The 8,223-nt window shown below is 40.8% G+C and overlaps 1 long non-coding RNA gene across 1 annotated transcript; it reads left to right on the forward strand.

Moving 5' to 3' along the window:
* The first annotated feature begins 465 nt into the window (after positions 1-465).
* LOC116789452 lies at positions 466-6,071 on the forward strand. The gene is made up of 4 exons (XR_004358033.1): positions 466-537; positions 1,380-1,482; positions 2,851-2,907; positions 5,511-6,071. It is a non-coding gene; the product is annotated as an uncharacterized LOC116789452 (long non-coding RNA).
* The last annotated feature ends 2,152 nt before the right edge of the window (positions 6,072-8,223 follow it).

Consider the following 8,223-nt stretch of genomic DNA (forward strand, 5'->3'; position numbering starts at 1 on the left):
AGGTCACTTGGTCTGTTCAGCCTGAAGAAGAGAAGACTGAGAGGAGACCTGTTTGCAGTTACAACTTCCTTCTGAGGAGAAGAAAAGGGGCAAGCACTGATCTCTTCTCTGTGGTGACCAGTGACAGGACCTGAGGCAATGGCCTGAAGTTGTGTCAGGGGAGGTTTAAACTGGATCTTAGAAAAAGGCTCTTCATGCAGAGGGTGGTTGGGCACTGGAACAGGCTCCCCAGGGAAGTGGTCACAGCACTATGCCTGAGAGAGTTCAAGAAGCATTTGAATGATACTCTCAGGCACATGGTGTGACTCCTGGGCATGGTCTTATGCAGGGCTAAGGGTTGGTCTCAATGATCCTTGTGGGTCCTTTTAAATTCAGCATATCCTGTGATTCTGTGACTTCACAGAGCCAGTCTCTCCAATGTGCCCCTGCCCTAAGCACTTGTCCCCCTACAGTAAATAACCTCCATGCAGCCAATGCAGCAACATGGCTGATGTTTGATGGGTGCTGTGAGGCTCCTGCTCACCACCTGCTCTATCAGTAGCCACTGTTCAGAATTTGATGTCTCACTCCAAAACACACACATATATGTGTGTGTATACATATATATATCTACGCACATAGATATGTGTACTTTTAATTTCCTTTATGAGATAGACAAGCTACTACTATCAGATGTGACCTTTTAGGCTCAGAGGTGGTGTGTGTCGGGCTGAGGAAACTTCACAGCCGTGGCCTTAGGTTTAGTCAAGATCCCAGGAGATCACAGCCAAGGGCCCTTGCTTTTTCCAGATCCCAAGTTATAACAAATGAAGCCAGATGGCCAAATATTTGAAAGCTGCTTTGCTTCCAGTCTTTTTTTTTATGGTATGCTGTCATGATGTGAGGATATGTCAGGGTGTCAGGCAGCGTAGGGCCTGCCAAAAAAACAATGGACAACTGGGTAGAGGGAAGAAAACGTGGCACAGATTGTGTTCATACCTTCTATCATTAAATTCATCTCTTCTTTACCTGGCTGGTTTTACATAATAGAGCAAGTGAAAATGAACATACAATGATCAAAGATTTCCTTTAGCAAAGTCTTTCCAAATCAGTTGATTCCCAAATAGTTGAGTGTGGAATGGTGGTGGTCTGTGAGGTGATGGTGATATTCTGGAGCATAGGGACCTCTCCTCCCTTTACCTCTCAACATAAGAAACAGGGATCCAAGCAGACCTTACAATTAGTAGGATAAAGGGAAGACTGATAACATTTATAGCTGAGTTTAATGTGTTCTATTCTGTATGAAGACAGTTTGCATGACAAATAAACTTTTCATCCATATTCTACTTTAGATACTTTTTTTTTGTTAAAGAGCAAAGGATTTTTTTTTTATTTTACAGCTACCCAGTACAGAGACAAAAAGTAGTTTGACATTCAGTAGAAACCATTTGGCTTAGGAAGAAAAGTGAAAGAAGTCCCATCTCCAAATAAAATTATCTCTGTGTAAGCCATCCATGGGGGACATAAAGAAAATTTTTCTTTATGAGTATTGGGATGATCATTGCTGTCACTGTCTAGTTTTTCAGGAAAGAGCATATTTATTCTTTTTTAATTCATATACAGAAATCAGAAACATACTCTCTAGGATCAAACTCTGAAAATTTTCCCATAAAGGTAGCCACAGTGATGAACTAGGCCAAGTTAATGAGTTTTTGCTTTGCTGTTTGAAAATTGTCCAGTACATAGAGGTTTCCAACAAAGCTAGTTACCTAGCCATTATGAATGTACATTGCCAGCTTCGTGCTGGATAGCTGCAGCAAATATCCCCCTCTTGATCGGATGGCAGATATCTTCTTGCTGCATGGTACAAAAACTGCTGTTGGTTTTATTGTTTGATGAAGGCAAAATTCAGCCTTGGGGAAGGAGATAAAATGACAGTAGTGACTGTCTGCCAGCACTCTATAAAGACATACAGAAAAGATAGACTTAGCACATGTTTCCAGCATCCTCTAGGCCTTTTCAGTACTTCAAAGAAAACAGATGCAAATATGACAGCTTTCATATAGGGCTTTGCTTTTGTATTGCAGCTGGATTTTGTGTTTTTATAGTGCATGCACCATATTTGAGTCCTCTCTGTTCCACAATAATAATTTTCGCCTTTATCACCGTGCTGCTATCACATAATCTAGGATCTTAACTGAGCTCTTGCAATAGGTTATATTTTATTGACAATCAAAGCCCAAATCTTGGCATTGTGGCAGGAGCTGATCTTAGCCTTGCAGTTTATTGGGCAATATTCAAGTTGTTCATACAGCTCTGTAGATATTCTGAATACTTTACAGACAGATATAGCTTCAGTCTCTGCCCCAAGGAATTTACACTCAAAATGCAAGGTGGCACAGGAATAGAAGAGAAAGCAGATGATGTCTGGGAGGAAGACTTGGAGCAAATCATCAACCTGTAGAGCAACATTAATGTCAGCATTCTGAATACTGAAGTCACAGGAAAACCTGCTGTTTGTAGATTGTGTTCTTCTTTTCTCATTAAATATTCAGTTTCGCAGTGATGTTAATGTGTAACCACTATGAGACCATGTAGGTAGCAGTTGCTAGAGGTCTAAAGTCACAGGTCAGTGTACTAATCACAGTGCGCCGCACCAGCCAAACAGCCGCGGGGTACCGAGCACAAGGCAGCAACATTACCCTGAGCATACTGCTACCACATTGCTTCTACGCAGGAACATTCATTTTAGGACGTGATGCCAAATCTTCCAGTCAACACACTGTATAAAATAGCTTCCTCTTTGTCATTGGACAATTTTAAGGATACAGTCCAGCACAGTAGGGCTGTAATCTTGTTTATTTTTTGCAGACGCTACATGGCTCTCTAAAAGCCTTAGAGATCATCACACCCTTGTTATCATAGCAGGTATGTGCCTTGTAATCTTGCCGTACTAATTGTTGGGAAAATGTGCTTGGTAGTCTACACTGGCAGAATCCCAATTGCCAAGGTAATTAATAGTGTTACAGGCTTCAAGGCCATAATGCTCATCAGTTATTAATTAGCAATTCATTTTGCTGAATAAATAATACTTATGATTGATGATGGAACTTGTAATTGGGCACTCGTAGTGTTCCTCAAGGGAACAGCTTCTCTGCCAGTATTAACTATGACAGTAACAGCTCAGAAACCCAAGATAGTTTAAGAAAATCTGCTCTAAACAACTGTGACACAATCAAGGCATTTACATTCAGTATTGGAAATGTAGAGCTTAAACACTGGAGACTTGCCTACGGCAAGCAAATGCTACTATTTTGGTCTATTTTACTTGTATTTTGCTTCACTTTAAGCATTGCCTACTTATGAGGAAATGCCCTATATAATTTTATGGCATGCATTACATTGTCTTTATGAGCTCTCATATGCATTCTTCACAAATTCAGAAGATAGTGTAATAAAGGAAATACTTTCCCAAGTACAATAACCAATTTAAAAGAAATTTGCTAAAATTAAATCTCTTTCAGATTAATAGATTGCGGAAAATCACTTTTATTTTATATTAGTTGGCACTACCTTTTGACATAATTAAAACAGAACTTTGCTGTCCACCCCTATAATAGAAAGAGAAGTTGGTAAATAAAGCAAATAAGCTGTTAGTTTTAACTGGTTAGTCAACAAAGACAAGCATGGGAGGTCAGCTGCTGACCAGATGCTGCCTTCAATTAATATTCCAACCCTAAAAGACATTTATCGTTCAGTTTAGAAGGCAGAGCAGCTGAGTCATAAAAGCAGCCACAAAAGATATTTTAAAGCATTTATAATGACTAAATTGCTTGAAATAAATTAGATCTGAAAATAAACATATTTTGGACAGCCTATGTAAACCAAATTTCTTCTCCCTGTAAATTGCTTAGACTAAGTGGGAGTTTGTGTTTGACAAGAACATACATTTGCTTCATTACTACATGTGGGTTATTTTTTTTCTTGGAAAAGGGTTAATAAACTATAAGATATCATTGCTAACTAAATCAGTCCTGCACCCTTTTAAGGGAGGAAGGTGCTGCAGAAGAATAAGTTAAAAAGAAATGCAGAGCCTGTGTTGTAATGCTAACAGGCAATTAACAAACTCATGGGTGTTAATTATCTTCATACTGTATCATGTTCAATTAGCTCAGCCCCTGCAACAAAGGCAACCATGAGCAATTGCTTTGATAGGCGTACAGTACTTCATTTGTAGTTAATCGGTTTAAGCCTTGCAGTTGCTAGGCTACACCAGTCTCCAGAGGTAAAAAGCTGCACAGATGCACTATGTTTAAATGACTACAGAGAACTGTTTAAACTCAAACCATGTATAACTCTTTATTGATTTTTCACAGAAGATCTCAGCTCTGATGATAAGGTTTTGATATATTTTCCTGCTACAGCTGGTTCCTTGGAGTATTGCAGAAAAAATCTGTCAATATGCTTCTATTATGATCTCTTGATCTGTGGCTATAAAAACCTTTAGCTGCAGCCCTTATTATAAAATAATGGAAGAAGCGATATTTGATTTTTTCCCTTTTTTTTTTCCATCCTCCCACTCTATAATGCATGGAGATTTTTTTCCCCAGTGCCTCTAGAACAAAATTAAACTACGTTCCTTCTGTATTTCTGTATTAGAATAATACAGAAGAATTTCTATCACTAATTAATTTGATTGACTCTCAGCAGGAAAGGATCAGCTGTAGCATCATGAACTTTAACAATAACTACCAACTGATGGGCAGTTCACATCAATAAGACCATCACTAGCCTCCCTCACCTGTCACCAGGCAGGGAATGAGCAATAACCACCCCCTGCAGATGCACTGCTTAGCACTTTCTGCCCGATTAGCAATTTATAATGGTGATCAAGAAACAGTCAGTGGCAAATCAAGACAACTGTCTGGCTGCCTGTTTAATTGGCCTTGTTTGCTTTTTGATAAATGGCTCGTGACTGCTATAGGCCTCTGTATTTTGACTTTTAATAGGCCACTGTGATTAGACTACCAACAGATATTAGGTCAAAGCTGAGGGTAGGTGCAAAAAATGTTAATTAATATCAATAATAGGCAATTATTAGTTAGACAGAAGGACCTACTAGCTGCGTGCTCTAATGACTCAGAGCTAACTTGAAGGGAAACAGTGCCAAATTAGCATAACTGTGTATGCAGGCTGCATAGTGGATCCTAGCAAACATCTGTTATATAATTCAAACAGAATTCTTCCTTTTTGCATGATGATCACAAAATTATCAGTTCTTTTTGGTCATTTTTAGACACTAATGATACCATAGGGGTTAATGACCTCGCAGTTGGGCTTTGTGTCAGTCCTTCATATCAAGAGCTAACTTGTGAAAGTTAATTTAGGTGTGGTTTTCTAGATCTTTAAGTTAATAAATCATGTATAAAGGTCACTAATACTGTAATTGGAGGAATACATGCTGAGCAATCCTGTTGGTACAAGTGTAGCACTCACTACAAATAACTTTTCCCCCACTTTGTCTCTTTTAGGAAAACAACCATGCAAACAACAGTGAGCACTGAAATATTTGTGTGTCTGCTATTGCTGATCTGCTGAATAGACATGATGGGATATGATGAGAGAGTCAAAATTCTTACATATGGGGGTGAGACAAAGAAGAAAAGGAGCTCCTTTGACTCTCTACTTGTCCATGATGGTCTTCAGGATACGGGGAATGTTACCTCTGTTGCAAACACGAAGCAGACAAAGCGCACCGAAAGAAAGTGGAAGAACTTCACTTACAAGAAGTATTTTAAGTAAAATTTATACAGAAGGGTAATGGCCCTAGATTTTAGGAGATCCTTTATTCTTGCAAGCTTAAAACTCCAAGCGAGCTGAACTCTTGTGATGGTAGAGGTTAGAGGAGACTGGTTCAGAGTGCATTATCTTGTAAGCAGTTTAGTGATTTTCTCTTTTCTCTAAAATGGTCAGAAATCCTTTATAGTAGGGGTGGTGATATCCCATGCTATATGATATTGTTCTGCCTGTGCTTCTTTCTCCCTCCTGCCCAATATGTGTGTGTGTGTTTGGATAAAAAGTCAGTGAGAGTCAAGCTCCGATAGAGCTTTGCTGTGGCAAACTGCAGTCCCCGCTAATATCACTGTGACATCGATGGGAATTCTGGCATGGATGAAGAAGATACATTGATGCAAACAGAGATGAGGCTCATTATGAAGCCCAAAAGAAACATCTGTGACTGCAGGCTCAGGAAAATGATGCAGTCTCTGTAGAGGCTTGTCCTGATGGAGGTGGAAAAACAATCTCTTGTTAAGGGATATATAATTATATATAATTTTATATATATATTTCCTTTATCTTTCCATATCTATATCACAGAATATGCTGAGTTGGAAGGGACCTACAAGGATCATCGAGTGCAACCCTTAGCCCTGCATAAGCCCATGCCCAGGAGTCACACCATGTGCCTGAGAGTATCATTCAAATGCTTCTTGAACTCTCTCAGGCATAGTGCTGTGACCACTTCCCTGGGGAGCCTGTTCCAGTGCCCAACCACCCTCTGCATGAAGAGCCTTTTTCTAAGATCCAGTTTAAACCTCCCCTGACACAACTTCAGGCCATTGCCTCAGGTCCTGTCACTGGTCACCACAGAGAAGAGATCAGTGCCTGCCCCTTTTCTTCCCCTCAGGAGGAAGTTGTAACTGCAAACAGGTCTCCTCTCAGTCTCCTATTCTCCAGGCTGAACAGACCAAGTGCCCTCAGCCACTCCTCATACAACTTCCCCTCAAGGACCTTAACCATCTTCGTTGCCCTCCTTTGGACACTCTCTAATGGCTTAATATCTTTCTTATATTGTGGTGCCCAAAACTGCACATAATACTCAAGGTGAGGCTACCCCAGTGCAGAGCAGAGTGGGACAATCCCCTCCCTCGACCGGCTGGTGATGCTTTGCCTGATGCCCCCCAGGACACGGTTGGCCCTCCTGGCTGCCAGGGCACTGCTGACTCATATTCAACTTGCCATCGACCAGGACCCCCAGGTCCCTTTCCATGGCAAAGCATTTCGTTCCCCAGTCTGTATCTTCTTTTCCAGATGTAAAATCAACAGGTACCGCCAATCCCTGATTTGTCCAGTCAGTAACATGTCCAGCACCAAGATCAGGTTGATGGACTGTTGCTTTGGACACAGTCTGACTCTTGGAACCCCTAACCCAATATATGTTACAATAGTTTGGAGCAGGAAATGATTGTGCATAGTTTTCTTTAGGTATTTCAAAATCATTATATGAATTATATTCTAAAGTTAATGGGAAAGTCAGGCGTTCAGTGTCTGAGAGCTCTCTTCTGGTGACAGGATGAGAGGTATGATGTTTGAGATGTCTTAAAAACAATATTTGGGAAAGAGAACATGCTCCTGGCACATCATCTTTGGGTGTCCGACTGCTGAGAACCTTCAATGCTGGCTGACAGAAGAGAGAAAGAAGTGTTTTGTGCTTTACTTGTCAAGGGAAATTTTGCTGGAAGCTGAGCCCTTTTATTCAGAGAGAGGAAAATGTGGGAAGCCTGCAAGATTTGAGAGAAGACTCGTTACTGCTCGTAGGCCTGGACCAACAGCTATGTATTACTCTCTGTGGAATGTGTCTTGGATGAGGGCAGATGGTACATGGAAAAATAACAGAATTGCAATTTATCTGGCAGCAAAAACCGGGGAGCCTCCTTTCCCCTCCTCACCTGCTCATCTGTCCCTCGAACTTGACTGTGCCTTGTGGAGACCACTCTTTGCTTCCAACAAATGCAGGGATCATAAATGCTTATGTTGCTCATTTTTCTCTTCTGACTGGTCTCTTACTCAGTAGCTCCCTTTCTAGGGTGCAGCAGACTTCTCTGGTGTTGCAGTTTGGCAGGCACTGCCATGTGAAGGCGTCTTGGTTCTTCTTGGCAGTCTGAAGCTTGGCAAACACAAGTTTGCAAGAGCTCACCTGGACTAAAAGGGAATCATAGTAGGTACAAGCACAAATTACCTCTACCTGTTATGACTGATGTTCAATACTACATTGTTTATCTGCAATAGAAAAGTACACAGAGGCCTTAGAGGAGAACTGTGGGTTAATACTATGGTTAAAATACCTGTCCTGAAGAGTGTAAGCGCTAAATAAACAAGCTGGGAGGAGATGTTTCCACTTCATCTCTGGAAGCAAAGGCAGGTTTGTTTACTTTACTACCTCCTGATCTCCAGCCCCAGGTC

This window comes from Chiroxiphia lanceolata, chromosome 7 (assembly GCF_009829145.1).
Source record: "Chiroxiphia lanceolata isolate bChiLan1 chromosome 7, bChiLan1.pri, whole genome shotgun sequence".
Taxonomy (NCBI): domain Eukaryota; kingdom Metazoa; phylum Chordata; class Aves; order Passeriformes; family Pipridae; genus Chiroxiphia; species Chiroxiphia lanceolata.